The following is a 17,608-nucleotide window of genomic DNA, read 5'->3' on the forward strand; positions in this document are numbered from 1 at the left end:
GAGGAATCAGTTTTGGTTAAAGGATGGTGGTTGAGTGGTGGGAGCGCAAGTCTAAGGCTGTGGTTACGTGGCCATTTTCACCTGGCATGAGTATGCTGATGCCAGAGGCAGGACCCACTTTCTTGCTCCTCTCTTCTTGTGATAGGACAAGGAGTAATGTTTTAAAAGTAAAAGAGAGAAGATTTAGGTTAGATGTTAGGAAGCAATTCTTTACTCAGGGGGAGGTGAGGCACTGGCACAGGCTGACCAGAGCAGCTGTGAATGCCCCATCCCTGGAGGTGTTCAGGGCCTGGCTGGATGGGGCTCTGGGCAGCCTGATCGGGTGGGGGGCAACCAGCCCATGGTCCTGAAGCACATGCAGTTCTTGATAGAAAGAAAGATCCTTGGATCCAAGAGCCTGACATTCATCCCATCAGGATTATCCCCTGGTCAAAGCAAACTTAAATTCTGTTGGCTTTTTGCCTGCTGGATTTGATTATGTATAGGAAGTTAGTCAAGGATTCTCATAAATCTTGACCACAGCAGAGCTTCTGTTCTCTGTTCCCAGCAAGCAGGAGGAGATGGAGGAGGACATCTCAGGGCTTGGTGCTACCTGCTGGATTTGTCCCCCTGGCCCATGCAGGAGTGGTGTAGGCTGGCAGCAAGCTTCACTCATGGGAAGAGGGACACCCTAACCCACATTGTGCACTCTACTGGGAGCTGGAATGTTTATGACTGCACACATGCAGATATCTGCTCAGCAGATGAGCATTTTGCCCACCTTTGGAGCGCCTTGCCCTGCAAACCACTGCAGGAGAGCTGGCATGCTGGGAGACCTGGTGGCATCCTGTGTAAGATGCTTTGGTAGCTTTTAGCAAAAGATGTTGAGGCAGCGTGCAAGTGATTCATAGTTGGGGTTTTCTCTTCCTTTTTGCTGTGTGAAGCTGCAGAGGTGTTTTCTCCCTACTGCCCACCTTGTCCTCAGCCACCCCTAAGAAATCTCTACATGGGGCCCATGTGATGACTCAGCCCCCTCAGGAGACCCGGGGGTATTTCCCCCACCTTCCCATCAGTGATTTCTCTGGTGAGAAAGTCCTCCAAGGCTGTGCCTCGGCTCTTGCGGCTCACCAGAATGCAAAGGTCATGTCCTGCTGGGTGTGATCAAGCCAGCGCGCTTGTTCATCGTTATTTTGATCAAGCAGAGACCTGAAACAAGATGACTTGTCTTTTTCTTTCATTATTTGCCCAATGAAAAATGTTCACAGCTTAGCTGCTATCTAAGCATTCCTAAGAACAAGGGTAGAAGGGAAGCATGGCCGCTGTTATGATCTCTGTGCACCATGCACAGGGGCTGGGTGGGGATTTTATAGGCAGTGACCCCAGCTGGCTCCGGGGCCTCCTCACTAGGCTGCCTGTGCATCCTTTGCCAGTGCTACAGGGCTCCTTTCTGCTTGTGAGATGGAAGCTGTGTCAGTTTGAGTCCTGATCCTAGACAAAGCAGGTGTCACAGGCTATGCTGTAGCCGTTGGCTGTAGCATTCGCCAGCAGGAAAGGGCATGGTATAGATTGTTAGTGGTACATCACCGGGACCCAGATGGGTCTTAGAGCTGTCTTGCTCCTCTTGGTGCCTGTGTTCTTCAACTAGCCTTGAGCTGAGTTTCTCCTCGCTGCTTTGAATACTGTCTTGCTAATGCAGGTCCCATCCCAGCTGTGCTGCCAGTGCCCTTCCTTTTACTTCTTTAGTAACATGTTCTGATGTTTTTTTCCCCTTTTGTTTTCTTCACAGATTTATCTGGAAAGTATGAGCAGCGAGAGAAGCTTAATCACCATTAGATAAGTATTACAGATGACTCATGCTAGAATACTGATAGCTGTGCAGCTGACATGAATATGTTCGCATCAAGAGCCAGGAACCTTAACCCACCCTGTGCTTTCCCACTAACATGTTTTGGTTCTCTAGCACCTTTTACCCCCCGATTTGTCCACCTGAACAGCTCACAGAAGTGTTTTTGCCTCCTTGAGGGGTTACAGGGTACATGTCACTTGAAACCAAATTGAAAGATGTCATCTTAAAATGAGAGCTGCTGATGAATGGCTTCAGTCTTGTAGGTATTCTCCAGGACAACCTGCAGTTTGTCTTTTTAATAGAGGCAGTTAATGGCTTTCCTCGATTCTTTGTGTTTTTCTTCTGTTTTCTTTCCAGAGCCATTGACTGCTTTTCCAGCAGAACAGCCCCAAGAATCCAGAACAGGTAAGACAGCTGCTGCTTTGGGGTGCTCATGTGACTCACTAAAGACAAAATGCTGGCTGCAGTGTAGGCAGCAGAAAAAAAAAAAAACATTGGCTTGACTGTGGTAAGAATGGCATCCGCCATGCTTGGACCCATCAGAGCACAGGGAGTGGGGCAGAATGAGCAGACTTCCAGGAGGCATGGTCCTGGGCCCCCTACTCTGAGTGTCCCTGCTTGAGCAGAGGTCAGACCAGAAGGAACCACAGGTCCCTGCCAACTTCACCCATTCTGCGATTCTGTGGAGGTAGCACATGGCAGGAGCTACTGGGGAGGTGTCAGTCCCTGTCTCCATTAGCTGGAGGTGGGTAGACAACTTGGAGGGGTGCAAAGAGAAGTCAAAAGGAGACATTTGGATGAGGAGTGCTGCAGAGAGGGATGTGCCTCTGATGGCAAAGTGAGCAAGGCTCTGCGTCAACTCCTGTATTCATGGCTCAGCCTGCTGAAGAAGCTCATTTTCCATGAGGATGCTGGGCCGTGACCCTGCGCAGCCCATACAAGCAAAGTGTTCCCTTGTGCCATCAGCAAGCTGAGACCGGAGCTGCAGCAAAGTCATGATAGCGCATCAGGTGCTGCAATTGTTTTCACAGTGACAGAGAATAGGAGCACACTGTGTAGAGAAATCTTGCTTGAGGATCTGTCCCGATGACATGACTCTGATGCTTCCCTACACTGATTGCAAGCACTGATGCAGGATCCACATTTCAAGGTAAGTTTTGCTGAGCTCTGTGTGGAAGCTTTCATTTGTGCACGCTGCAGTAAAGAGCTGCATCCTGCGTATGTGGCAAAAATAAACTGTGTTGCAGCTGGCTCTGGGAACAACTGTTGTCACAGAAGCCCTTGTTTGACAGCTTATCTGTCATCACTGGGTCAGCTAGGTCCCTTGCCAGAAAGGCAGAAAATGCCCTGAAGACCTTCTCCATTTAGACTCTGTATCAGAGATTCGCTTGGCATGAACTGATCTCATGACAAAATTGTCCTTAGTGGTAACCTGGCATTGCTCTGTGGGGAAGGAATGGGAATTTGGCTCACAGGGATTGTGTGTCATCCACCAGGAAAGGTTCTGCGGGAGTTTTAATGGCATGGTCTTCCACTTAAGGCACGTGCTCCTACTATACCATGCTTTAAAAAAAAAAAGAGAAAAAAAAAAACCACCCTGATGAAAGCTCTTAATCCGCACTCTGTTGAATGCTCAGTGGAAATACTTCTGAGGCAGAGAAATGAAAGTGCCAGCCCTGCCCTGCTCACCTTGAGCTGCTCCCTGGGGTGAGGCTCACAGCTCAGCCGTGGGACCCGGTGTTTCCCCCACACAGCCTTGGCTGTGTGCATTCAAAGTGAGCACCCGGCCGTGTCGCCTTGCTGCAAGCAGGGCTGGGAGGTGCACGGGGCTTTCCAGCCACACGGGCCAATATTAGTAAGTGGGTTTGTGCATGTGCCTCTTGATTCAAGTTGTGAGCTGCCTGCAGGCTCTAAAAATTGCTGCTCAGCCTCATAAATAATACACTTGCAAAGAGTTTCCGAGAAGCGTAATAACTTCCCTAAATATATTTATTTTACGTCTTCATGTCCTCAGATGTGTGTGTGTGCTGAGTGTTTTCTGTACTCTAAAGAGGATGCTTCCCTTGCTCTTGTTTGGTAAATGCAGGCAGGCAGCAGATTAGGATAAGAAGTTTGCTGCTGGAGTTATGCCTCTTTCTCTGGTTGAAGGATAATTTTGGGGTATCTTCCTGTGGGTTTGGTAGGTAGGTAGGTAGGAAGGGCCATTCAAGCAGTGTGAATGAATTGCGTGGTAACTTCCAGATCGTGCCAGCTATGCAACTTGATTGGGAAGTGTGTATCCCAGGGCACCTGTAGTCCAAATAGGCTTTTAAATCACACAGGTAATTTTGAAGAAAGATAATTAAGTTCCTGAGCTACTCAGTAATGTCTACAAGTGTTACTGCAAATGGCTTGTGAAGCACTCGCAGTCTCTAACATCTGCCAGTGGTAAATGCGCTATAAGGAGAAAATTAGCTATCCATGCGGCATGAGTCTTGGGCTGTTTTACTGAGATGTTGTAGCACAGCTCTGCTGAACTGACCTCACCAACCTCCATGCTCTGATAACCCTCCTTGGGTGAAATGCATCTCGATGGAGTGATGTAGGATACTGCTGCTCCCATTTCCTTCTGCACAAAGCTGCTACCCTCAGAGACGGGGGCATTTACACCTTATCTATTGCTTCCTATTAGCACAAAGCCATCTTCTGTTACTAGGAAAGCTGAAGCACAAGGAGAGGATGCTAACATGTGACAGGTCTACTCTGCCTCCCCTTGCTGTGGATGGGCGATTGACCTCTGGCAACACAGCAAGGACAGTGACATTTCCATGGCTGGATGCAGAGCACAAGGATCATGGGGGGCTTCTAAGGAGACATGTTATTTGAGGCAGTGTGGGGGGTTCAAGAGGTGAACAGCACTCTGTTTCCATAAGATTGAATTAGTTTTGAGTCACAGGTTTCTTTGGATCTTGGCTCAATGCTTCCATAATTTAAAATGTTGTCATTTTTGTCTGATTTAACAACAGGTAGTACCTAAGATTAGATTCCCGTGTGTTTTATCATGTCTGTGTTTTATCACAGCACAATCGTGCTGTGCAGTTGTCACAAGGTGCTTTGTTGAAGCCACAGTGATCTGCTGTGAACATGCTGCTCGGTGGCCATCTACTTTGAGAAGCAGACCACAATACACCTGAAGTATATCTTAAAGTGTCAGCTGGGAATACCTTGCAATGTGGAAAGCCAGCAGAGGAATATTGGGCACTTTATTCAAAGAAAAGTGATGGGCTCAAAGTCTGCCCCAAACAGCACATGTCATCCTCTAGGTAGAAGACCAGTGTGATAACCCCATTATCACTTCTGCTCCTTCTTCTTGCAGTATCTCCAAGGTTTTTGCTGTGTTGCTGTCAATGTGGCATAGAAATGATTGTTGTCTACAGTCACTCACTATGGAAGGGGCCTTGTGGAATTCAAGATGCTCCTTGCAGTGAAGGAGCACATTGAGAGGATGCTGTGAGGTTTCTTGTCTACTTGTTTGTTGAGAGTGTTTTCACCAAGGGCAAAATCACAAGCTCCCCTGCTCATGTGTTCCTCTTTGACATGAGGCTCCTGGTAGGTAAACCACCGTTCTCAGATGGTTGGTCAGTTAGTGGACAAACTCAGGGTCCCTCGTAAGTTGTTAGTGGAACTCCCATTGCTTCCTGGAGGAACTGATAGTTCCCAAACAGGACATCTTAGTGTAGGGCTCTGGAATGTGCACATGTGAACAGGAGGGGAGCATAGATGTATACCTCCATCCTGCTAGTGAAAATTAACAGGAAATACTTTAGTCAACTTCTAGCATCACATGGCTGGGATGCATTTAACTGCAGCCAGCTCGGGGGAAGGTGACACTGAACCAACAACGATGGTCCTGATATGAGTTTCTCCTCACTGAGAAACGTGTCCTTCTGGGGCAAGTACAGAGCAGTCATAGGGAGCAGCCAGCTCATATCCAGTCTGGCATAACCTTTGAAGAGCTGACATGGGCCAACACCAGGCCTGGCTATGGGGATGTTGGGTGCCAGCAGAGTGCTGGGATGCCATTGGTGTGCAGTGAAGGAAGGGAGGAAGGACATCATCATAGAATCATAGAATGGCCTGGGTTGAAAAGGACCTCAAAGATCATCCAATTTCAGCCCCTCTGCTGTGAGCAGGGTTGCCAGCCACTAGACCAGGCTGCCCAGAGCCACATCCAGCCTGGCCTTGAATGCCTCCAGGGATGGGGCATCCACAACCTCCTTGGGCAACCTGTTCCAGGGCATCACCACCCTCTGAGTGAAAAACTTCCTCCTAATATCTAACCTAAATCTCCCCTGTCTCAGTTTAAAACCATTCCCCCTTGTCCTTTCGCTATCCACCCTCAAGAACAATTGTTCCCCCTCCTGTTTATATGCTCCCTTCAAGTGTTGGAAGGTCACAGTGAGGTCTCCCCAGAGCCTTCTCTTTTCCAAGCTAAACAAGCCCGGTTCCTTCAACCTTTCCTTGTAGGAGAGGTACTCCAGCCCTCTGATCACCTTGGTCGCCCTCCTCTGAACTCGCTCCAAGAGCTCCACATCTTTCTCGTGCTAGGGCCCCCAGGCTTGGACGCAGTACTCCAGATGGAGCCTCACAAGAGCCGAGTAGAGGGTGACAATCACCTCCCTCTCCCTGCTGGCCACTCCTCTTTTAATGCAGCCCAGAACATAGTTGGCCTTCCGAGCTGCCAGCGCACGCTGCACATCATCAGACGCCAACAGCTCAGTGGGGGGCCAGGAGGGAGCTGGTACTCCCTGCTGGCACTTCCTGTCTCAGTCTGCCCATCACATGTCCTGGAAAGGCTTTTGGGTGCATTGGGAAACAGAATGCTAGAATCCCAGGTTGGCAGGTAAGTCTGGGTCCCTCTGGCCCAACCCCTGCTCAAGCAGGAACATGCAGTGCAGGATGCCCAGGACCTTTCCAAGAAGTTTTTGGAGATCTCCATGGAGACTCCATAGCCTTTCTAGACATCCAGAGCTCAGTCACCCGCATAACAAGAATTGTTTCCTGCAGCTGCTGCAGCAATGCTGTGCTGCTGTGGGGAGGCTGCAGAAGGAGAAGGCAACTGAAGTTGAGCACTGAAATCCAGCCTCTGTGTTCCTGGGTTGGCTGCTGCCTCTGGAGGTGAATGGGACATGAGAGCACATGCTGATTGTGAGTGACCCTGCCCTGCTGCACAGGGTTAAATTTGTCAGTGTGCTCTGGCTAAGCTCCTTCCTGGATCCCAGCACCCTCTTTCCCTTTCTGACAGTGCAGGTGTCCAGGGGCAGCTCTGCCATCTGCATGGGTTATGATGGCAGCAGACTTCCCCTTTGCTAGGGGAATTTTGCTGGGCTCCGCAGAGGCTGAGCAGTTAGTTACACTGATAGTGAGTGGCCTCACTACCGCAACAGGTCAGTAGCTGTATCACAAAGAAGGAGAAGGGGAAACACCTGGAGACACATCTGCGAAACATGTCCATGTTGCATGGTGAGGCAGCAACTCCATGCAGTGCCCATGTCCTGCCTGCGTGCATCTGCCAGCATGGGTGCTGGGTTTGGATGGAGCAGGGACGAGGCCGCTTCCAAATGTCCCTCAGATGCCTCTGTGCTGCACCTAGAGAACTTCAGCTCTCTTGCAGAGGAGAGGAATGGCAAAGCAAAGAATAACCAGTGTTTTCCTACTGGACTTGGTGAGCTTGTGGTGAGACCTCAGGAAATCTATACATGGCAAAGATGGATGTATAACGTCAGCCTGGTCTCCAAGCCACGGTCAACAGATTTCTCCCCACACCTCCCCAGCTTCACGTTTCTTTTTGCTTTTGGAGCTGCAGTCTGAAAGCACTCAAGCTAAATGCCACGTTGTAACCGTTGCTCATCTGAAAGTGTGGAGCCAGCTCTCAGCAGCTGCTAAAGTAGCAGAACTGAAGTGGAGAATGAAAAGTGAGATGGTGATTAAGACCGATTTCCTGTTGCAGCCTCGTATGGCTCCCGCCGGCTGTGGAGTCGTTGGTGGCGTCGATAGCAGCAGTATGAAATGGTCCTTGTGCTGCCCTTGGGGTAGCTGAGTCATGGTGGGCTGTCCTCTGTGCTCAGTTACTGCAGTCCTTGCAGACACTGGTGAGCATGCTGTGCTGTGCTGCAATATATGAAGGAAAAAAATACTATTGATATCCAAAGGAGGGAATTTTGTGTGGACCTGTGTGGAGCAACTCCCTGAAAGGAGGCTATGGTGAGGTGGAATTCAGCCTCATCTCCCAGCTATCAGCATTAGGATGGGAGAAATTGGCCTCCAGTTGTGCCAGGGGTGGTTCAGGTTGGATATTAGGAAGAATTTCTTCTCCAAAAGAGTAGTGAGGTATTGGAACAGGCTGCCCAGGGAAGTGGTGGATTCACTGTCCCTGGAGGTGTTTACGGGAAGAGTGTATATAGTACTTACGGACATGGTTTAGTGGGCAATATTGGTGGTAGGTGGACAGTTGGACTAGATGACCTTAGTGGTCTTTTCCAACCTTAATGATTCTATGATTTTATGATCCTTGTGGATCCTTTGCAACTTGAGATATCCTATGATTGTATGCTTGAGGAACATCCCTTGTATGAAGGCTGGAAGGGTGGGGAGGCCATGTGGGATTAGAAGCAGCCACAGTGAAGTCTGGACAGTCCTGGGGCTGATGTTAGTTTCTGGTTTCTTTCTCACCCTGGAAATGCTAATCATTGCCCTCCTGTGTGTACTGAAACAATTCCTAGGTCTGCTCTTGCAGAGGTTTGAACCTTGTGTTTCAGTGATCCAGGTCCAGCAATCCAGCACACAGGAAGTTCCTTCTGAACATAAGGAAAAATTTCTGTGCTATGCGGGTGGCTCACCTCTGACACAGGTTGCCCAGTGAGCTTATGGGGTCTCCTTCGAGATGTTCAGAAGCTGGACATGGTCCTGGGCCCCTTGCTGTGGATGTCCCATCTCTGATAACCTTGCATGAACTTTCATACTACTTAGCAAGCCACTTCATATTTCTGAGAAAGCCACAGCAGCTCCGCATCAACCCCGGTGCTAAAACCACCAGATTCTCTCGCTACTCTTTGCTTAATTCAGCTTTGCAAGCCACCTCTGTATGAAACTCAGTCCAATGTGCAGTCAGGCCTTTTTGACCTCTTAGCTCCTGGGGTCACCAGCATCACCCCCAAAGTTGCATTCATGCAACACTGCTGGGACAGGCTGGTGTAGAATGGATGGCACATAAATGGCTCATCCTATCTGATCAGTGTTTAGTAAGGAAATGTAAAGAAAAACACAGATGTGTTTTTCGCTGAGTGGGTCAGCATATGAGAAAGGCTCTGGCAATGGTATCAGGGAAAACTCACAGCAGCCAAGGTAATTAGCTTAAATTGGTATCCTCTGGTCCCATTTCTTTCCTCTGATCTGGGAATATTTCTTGACTGGTGTACAGCTTGAAGTGTATATGCAGAAGGGAAAGAAGCAAAAGGGAGAGATGGCCATGAGCCTGGTGAGAACTGTCATCAGCAGAAGAGGAGGGGAAGCCTGCTTGCAGAGAAATTACTTTCTGCATTCACAGAGGGAGTTGTGTAACATCCCCTGCCATGAAGGAGAGTGACATCCTACACTTCACTGGTGCCTTTCATCCCAGAGGAGTTCATAGTACTTTTTAGGCTGCTTTCATACTGCTGAATAAGGGATGATCAAGAGGTTTTGTGTGAAACGCCCTCCCCTTCCCAGCGAGCAGAGGCTGTTGCTGGGTGCCCAGTGCTCCTCAAATGCTGGCCAAGAAAGCAGAGAGACAGCATGGCAGGGTTTGGGGAGCCTGAACTGCACAGAATTGTTGTGCTTCAAGAATGATTTCTTGGATTGAAAGAGAGGAAATAGCACAGATAGGGAAAGGTAAACAACTGCTTTTGAGCTGAGAGGCCAAGGATGTCTTTGAGGTGGTAGCTGAGAACAGACCAGAGATGTCCTGAGTGTCATCATCTAAATGTAATGTTCTGCTTTACCGGAGAGGTCTTTCTTATCAAACTAAGGAAGAAACAACACTTCAAACATAGCCTTGCTCTAGTGACACCTGGAATATTTTCTACTCCTGCTTCTGTAGCCCGGGAAGGATAAAGAAGACTTAAAGGATTTGGAAAAGACAGTAAATTAGGTACAGAGATCAGAGAATATGACATGTGGGTTCTTAGAATCATTGAATCATAAAATCATTAAGTTTGGAAAAGACCTCTAAGGTCACCTAGCATCCAGCCATCGACTGACCACCAATATTGCCCACTAAGCCATGTCATTAAGTACCACATCTCCATGGTTCTTGAACACCTCCAGTGATGGTGACTCTACCACCTCCCTGAGCAGCCTGTTCTAGTGCCCAACCAACTTCTTTTGGAGAAGAAGTTTTTTCTGATTTCCAGCTTGAACCTCTCCTGGTGCAACTTGAGGCCGTCCCCTCTCTTCCTCTCACTGTTACCAGGGAGAAGAGGCTGTCCCCCACCTTGTCACAACTTCCTTCCTGGTAGTTGTAGAGAGCAATAATGTCTCCCCTGAGCCTCCTCTTCTCCAGACTGAACAATCTCAGTTCCCTCAGCCACTCCTCATAAGACTTGTGCTTCAGACCCTTCACAGCTTCACTGCCCTTCTCTGCACATGTTCCAGGGCCTCAATGTCTTTCTTGTAGTGAGAGGCCCAAAGCTGAACACAGTACTCGAGGTGCAGCCCACCAGTGCTGAGTACAGGGGGATGGATCACTTGGTCCTGCTGGCTGCACTATTTCTGATCCAAGCCAGGATGCAAGCCATTTGATTCTTCGGAGATTATCCAAGCTCCTGCAGTCCCACCTGAGGATGAGCTGGTGAATGAGACAAGACTCTGTTGGTGACCACATCCATCTTGCAGAGCCAGTGTGCGGAGGTGCTCTGGAGCTACACTGGATTGCAGCTGGAGGACACCCAGGCTGGGCAGCCATCCCAGTGCCTCCTGCTGGTCTCTGCCTTTGCTCATGGTGATTTTGGAAGATCATGGTCATGTCTTGAAGTGTCCAGCACAGCCCAGGTGCAGCAGGTTGGGCTTTGATGTGCTTTCCTTTGCCAGCCATGTCCTTGGCTCACTCTTAGTGTCTCTTGTTCCAGTACTTTGCAAGACCCTAACTGGGGAGTACAATCCAGCTTGAGAGTAGTACACATGGTGCAAGCTGATCCTGACATCAGGAGCTGTCCCCAGGAAGGGACAGTGCTGGGTGGGAGGACAGGGAGGACATACAGACCCACCAGGCACATGTTCAGGGCAGTGAGTGTCAGTGGCAGAGCCAAAAGCTCTCTGGTGAGAGTGTGTCCCTGTTTACAAAGCCCATGAGAAGACAGAAAAAGGTCATTTTGTCTGATGAGTGGCAGGAGGATGGAGACATAAGCAGTGATGCCATGTGGGCTTGTCGCTTTCCAGCGAGGAAGACAAAGCATCTCCGTGATGTCAGGAGAGCAGTGGGGAAACAGCCAAAAGATGAAAACTAGCTCGCCCCTTAGCAACCCTCCTTCATCTCTCCTCTCTTGCATCTCGCATCTCTGCCACTGAGAGTAGGGAATAAAAAAAAGAATGGCACACACAACAGCCAAATGACAAAGGAAAAAAAAAAAAGCAGTGAGAAGAGTTTTGAATAAATGCCAAGGTTGATTTAATTAGATGTATTGAATACGTTAACTTTTGAACGACATGTCTGCTGTGCAGCACAAATTATCAGCTGTGAGCGGCAGCGGCAGCATGGCACCGACCTGCCAAAAGGCTCAGCAAGGCAGAAACATTGACCTACTTTCATCAGCTCTGTGGGGAGCGCAGACAAGCGCGTTCCTCTCACCGGCATCGTGCCTCCGTTCTGTCTGCCTGACCTGGGTACATCCATCCAGGAAGAGCTGGGAGCTGCTGGGGTACCCTGCATCACCCCTGTGCTCTGGCACAAATTCAGTGCTGGATCAATGGCTGTCTGCCCGTGGGCAGCTTGCTCAGCTCTGGCTTTGTGTTCTGGCTGCTGGCTTCTGCCTAGTGCTGGTTTTCTGATTCTTCCACCTTTTGCAACTTTAAAAAATTATGCTGGTATTCTCTGATTATAGGCCGAAATGCTGTTGCAGCTGATAAGGATGATAAAATCAGCCATGCACACTACCATGGCAACCTACGGCAATTGCTCTGCTCTAGACATATCTCTTCTCTGCTCTTTGATGATTGCATGGATGTGTGGTTTTGGCGGGGTCTTGCCTTGGAATTACCACCTCAAAAGGATTGTTGGGGCTAGGAGCTGGGAGATCTGGTATTGGGTGTGTGTTGTGTTATGGTAGTGCAGATTGCATCTTGAAAGAAATGCTAGAATCACAGAATAGAATCGTAGAGTCATAAAGTCATTAAGGTTGGAAAAGACCTCTAAGATCATCTAGTCCAGCTGTCCACCTACCACTAATATTTCCCCACAAAGCCATGTCTCTAAGTACTACATCTCCATGGTTCTTAACACCTCCAGAGATGGTAACGCCACCACCTCCCTGGGCAGCCTGTTCCAATGCCCAACCAATCTTTCAGAGAAGTTTTTCCTGATATCCAACCTGAACCTTCCCTGGTGCAACTTGAAGCCATCCCCTCTTGTCCTATTGTTTGTTACCCGGGAGAAGAGGCTGACCCCCACCTCGTCCCAATCTCTTTTCAGGTAGTTGTAGAGAGCTACAAGGTCTCCCCTGAGCCTCCTCTTCCCCAGACTGAACAATCCCAGTTCCCTCAGCCACTCCATGTAAGACTTGTGCTGCAGACCCTTCACAGCTTCATTGCCTGTCTGGACAAGTTCCAGGGCCATGATGTCTTTCTTGTAATGAGAGGCCCAAAACTGAATGCAGTACTGAGGTGCAGCCTCACCAGAGTTGAGTACAGAAGGACGATCACTTCCCTGCTCCTGTGTTCCTGCTGAGTGCCAGCATCCTCCCCACAAATGGCAGCCATGGGGATCCAGGTGAGGTCTGGGCTGTACCACAAGGCCAAATGACCTCTGGGAAGTCCAAAAGCTGTACTGCATCCAGATGTTCTGACTCTGGTACCGGTCATGAGCCAAATTCCTTCCTCTTGTTTCACAGTCATCTTTATTGTTCATTAGTGTGAATGCAGCATCCTGTGAAGCTGGAACTGTCTGCCAAGTGGGGAAGAGAACATGGATCTCCTGGGCTTGGCAGTGGTGTAATTATTGTAGGGATTGTTGGTCAAGACCTTCAGAGCTAGAAGAGACCAGAGGGAGTTTTTTAAGTCCTAGAGCATAGAAGTGCTGTATGGAACTGTGGTCTAGGTTGCAGTGAAGATTTCCATGCTATCAGGCAAGGAGGTGACACATCAGCAGTCTCTAATTTTCCCATTATCAGTGTTAACCCCAGGATGGCAATACCAGGGCTACCACACACATCCTAATGGCAGTCACTCAATGAAGTGGGCAACTTGCTATTTCAATAGGGAAATGAGGCCAGGCAGTGTTGGGAGACTTGTCCAAGGTCATGCAGATGAGACAACTGGGACATTATTCTCCAGCACTGAAGCTCTGGCCTTTTCTACTTCCTGCCTTGAGCATGGCTTCTTCTGACCCCACAGTACCTCTCAGCTGAAGCAGAGAAGGGTTGCTCTAGTGGAGAGATGAGGAAAGAAATGTTATTTCAGTGAGCAATGTCAGGAAATGATAGGGGAAGAAGAAATACAGGACAGACAGAAGGAACCCAGCTGTCTGCTTCTGTGGAGGAAGAATCTCTTCATAGTTTTGAGGCTGCTTTCAGGATTCGTGATTCATGATTCAGCTTTCAAGTTGGTTGTTGATAGTTAGGATGTTTTCATTTTGACTTCAGCTGTTGACGAGATGGTAAGAGCCTTGGGAGGACTCGTATCTCTCCATCATGTATGACTAATTGTGTTCAGACAGCCATAGGTGCGATAACAATTCTGTTTTTCTCTAGAACAACTCCATTACAGACCTCCTGGTAGCGGAGCCCCAGCAAGTGTTTTGCAGGAGTTTTGCTGATTGTGCAGCACAGATAACCTGTGAGTGAGTAAACATGGAAAGCGTTGAATATTCTGCCCAGCATGAGACACTCAGAAACCAGAAGCAGACTTGTTTTACAGCTCGTCTCAACCTGAGCTTTTAACTGTGTTTTCAGTGCTTTTCAGGAAGCTGCCTTGTCTGAGACACATCACTGGGCAGTGCAGTGCTCTGCTTTACGGTCAGCCACCAGGAGCACTGTGAAAGGCCAGAACTCAAGTCTAGACAAGGGCAGGATTTCTGGTCACTTTGCTTTCCCCGTGTTCTTCCACATGTCAATCCACACAAAATAAGTATGTTTTTAAACAAGGGCAAACTGTGATTCCTCATAGCCTTGTACTAAAAAAAAAAAAATCTCCAAAAAAAAGCCAGTGTGTGGCAGATGTTTGGTGCTGTTAGATCCTGTTCCTGCAGAAACCCCAAGAGTTTTGGTGCAACCTGTGGGGGCTGCACTTCTTATAGTTAAACTGGTTGCCTGCTGCTCCTTGGAGTAACACTTATATGTGTGCATGAAAGCTATTTTTATGTGCCTGAAGAATTGTGTTGGCACAGATGTTCAGCTGACCACAATATACCAGCTCAGTGGTCAGTGTCCTTCAGAAAGAGCTTCAATATACAGCTCTTCCACTTGTCAGATTTAATCTATTGATTACAGAAGAAAGTTCTGTACAAGAGGGTCCACAGACTTAGAGCCATGTTGATGGAAATAACTGTTTACTTCTCAGGAACATGAGTTGTCAGATGACAACACAAACCTTCCTGAAAGGCCCACTTGCCCACTTGCATGCCACCATGATGTCACCTGAAAGCATGCAAGTGGGCAAGTGGGCAGTCCATCAAGCAGAGGTAGAAGAGATTTTCTTAAATCCTTTCCCCCACAGTGGGAAGGCATGTTGCCTGCAGCAAGGCGCCCTTGCTGTGTGCTGAAGTGTGAGAAAACTCTGGATATGGAGAGAAGGCACATGACATCATGGCCTTATGACCATGATTTGTCCAGGACAAGCTTGCCACAGATGAGGCACTCCTTGCAAGAGCTACTTTACGTATCTGCAGTTCTTTAAAATAAGGATGTATCATAGAATCATAGAATCATTAAGGTTGGAGAAGACCACTAAGGTCATCTAGCCCAATCATCAACCCATCACTACCATGCCCACTACACCATGTCCTCATGTATCGGCTCACCTTGCATAGGCCACCTGTTCTGGTGCATGTGATGTCATTTGCTGATGTGCCTCCATCCTGAAGGACCGCAGCAGGAGTGAGCTGTAGGCCTTGGGGGTGACTCCCTTCACTCTTACTGGCCATGTGTGATGCACCGCAGCAGGAAGAGGAGGCATGCTGGCTGCTGATTATACTCTAAAAACGATGGCTGTGCAAAGTCTGTCCCTGTCTGGACTCCAAGGGGCTGCTGTGCACAAGGCCTTCACACAGTTTCCTTAACAGGCACCTTTTCACTTTTTCCAGAGACTCGCACTGTGCTTCGTTTCAGAGGGATCCAGTGAATTAACATATTGTTGCTGCTACTTCGGTAATTGCATGCCCAGGGTCTACTCTGCTCCGACTCAGTCTGCCTGGCTTCCCAGACAGAAACCATCCTTCTCCTCTATCAAACAAGGCTGCAAAGTGTTGCCCGGAGACGTTGCTTGAGTGAAGGAGGAGAGGGTGGGAGGAGGAGGGGGAGGCTGTTTCCAGAGGCACATCTGGCTCCAAGACCTCGCCTCTCCAAGAGGAAGAGGAGGTAGGGGTTTTAATCTTATTTTTGTACCAAGGTACTAATTTTGACTTAAGCTGTGGTTTCTCTTTCTGTTTTGTACAGACCTCCATGTGGGTACAGTTGCAGAAATTTAGGCCAGCACAAGTCACTACAGGGGCTCAATATGTAGGAAGCTGCTTTAAATTAGCTAGCCTGGGTTACACAGGAGTTTCAGCAGAAGTTGAAACTGAGTGATCTGATACCCTTTTCTGTACTAAAAATAAAAATCTCTGAGCAGATAGGTATAAAAATGCTTATTGGTCTCACTTCCAAGTATAAAAACCTATATGTGGAACCCTTAGAGCCCTCTAGGGCCTTGTAAGAATAGGCCGCTTCACAAAACACGGTAGCGAGTGTGTTTTCAAAGTCAGACCAGTGTCAATGTAGATGCAGTTTTGCATTTTTAAAAGGTGTTATTTGGTCATGAATGACTTCTGGTGGGGGAACTGGCATCTCTTCAGCGTTGTCTCTTAAAGGAAGTGTGGTTACATGCAGCATTATTAGGGCAGCTTTGCCCCCTAACACAGAAGGCATGAAGAGGGCAGAGGGCATCAGGACACTGGGAAAAAAGGGAAGCTTGACTTTGTTGCTGACCTCGTGGATGACCTCTGGCAAGCAGATGAACCCTTCCTCATCCATTCCTTCCTCTCCTGCCTACCCCTCCATGTGATGGTTGCTTCATTGTTGATATGGATTCTTCTAAGAAGTGAGAGCTCAGCAGCTCTGTCAGTAAGGTCCCTTTTCATCTCCTTGATTGTGACATTTCCTGTCCCTTAGCCGCATGCGTTATTTTGACTGGAAGCAAAGGATTGCTCCAACACCTTTGACTAAACGAGGGCTGGAGAATGGGGGAGGGTCATTCTAGTGGTTTAGCTGGCTCATCCCACACCAGAGTATTGCAACTGGTGGAGCAGAGGGAAGGGTTTTTGAGGCATCTTGATCACATGGATTAGAGGTTGCAGTCTCAGGCAGTACTGAGAGTCTTTTTACAGCTGATGCCATATACTGGGCTTAGGAAATCCTGTTTGTTCTGTAAATATGTGTGTTTATGGAAGCAGGAGGAGCTGTGACTGCTCTCTAACACTGCTGTTTGTATGCTACAGATGGGACATCGACAGAGGTTCCTTGACCACTGCTTCCCAAACTGCTCCTTCCAAATGGAGATGGACAGTTTGCAGGTCATGGGCTGGAGGCAGAAGTGGCATTTATTATGTCCTGAGAGGAATATAAGTTATGGTGCTGAGGATGTACCTTTTGGGGCCTTCAAGAAGGGAACCTGATCTATCCTGAAGATCTTAGAGCTTATGCCCAGCAAAAGGGTGAGGAAAGAGCAGACCGGAAGTAATTGTCATGCCCTTTGATTAACAGTCTGCAGCACGGCTGGGCTATCCTCAAGGTAGACCTCCTGGACTTGAGATGTGGTCGTTTTGCTCAACTGTTTTGCTTGGGTAGTATCTTAGTACTTGAGTACAGACTGATCCCCATCCTTTCTTCCAAAGTCTCTACACTGGTAGCATTTTTAAGATGAATTGTAGGACTGTAGGATAACTCAGTCTGGAAGGGACCTAGGAGGTTTCTAGCCCAACCTGTGCAGAGCAGGGTCAAGTGTGACATTAGATCAAGTTACTTATGACTTCAGTCCAGTCTTGAAAACCTCCAGAAATGGGAAGTGCACAGCAAGCTCCATGTAAAAAAGGCTTTTCCCAACTTGCAGTCTGAACCTCTTGTTTCAAATATATTGTTTCTCATTCTTCTGCCAGACACCACAGTGAAGAGCCTAGCTCTGTCTTCTCAGTAACCACTCCAGAAGCACTGGGAGCTGCTGCTGGATCCCTCAAAGCCATCCCTTCTCCTGACTCAACAAGCCCAGTACCCTCAGCCTGGGCAAGTCCTCCTACCTGAGACAGCCTGGTGCTTCTCAGCTGAACTCTTCTGGACTGCATTAAAAGAGGAGTGGCCAGCAGGG

The 17,608-nt window shown here is 48.4% G+C and overlaps 1 long non-coding RNA gene across 1 annotated transcript in view; it reads left to right on the forward strand.

The window, feature by feature from the left end:
* LOC110394503 overlaps positions 317–17,608 on the forward strand; it is a 42,577-nt gene continuing 25,285 nt past the window's right edge. The window contains exon 1 of the long non-coding RNA XR_002435673.1: positions 317–2,975. This is a non-coding gene — a long non-coding RNA (uncharacterized LOC110394503). The remainder of the gene's footprint in view (positions 2,976–17,608) is intronic.

This window comes from Numida meleagris, chromosome 2, assembly GCF_002078875.1.
Source record: "Numida meleagris isolate 19003 breed g44 Domestic line chromosome 2, NumMel1.0, whole genome shotgun sequence".
Classification (NCBI taxonomy): Eukaryota; Metazoa; Chordata; class Aves; order Galliformes; family Numididae; genus Numida; species Numida meleagris.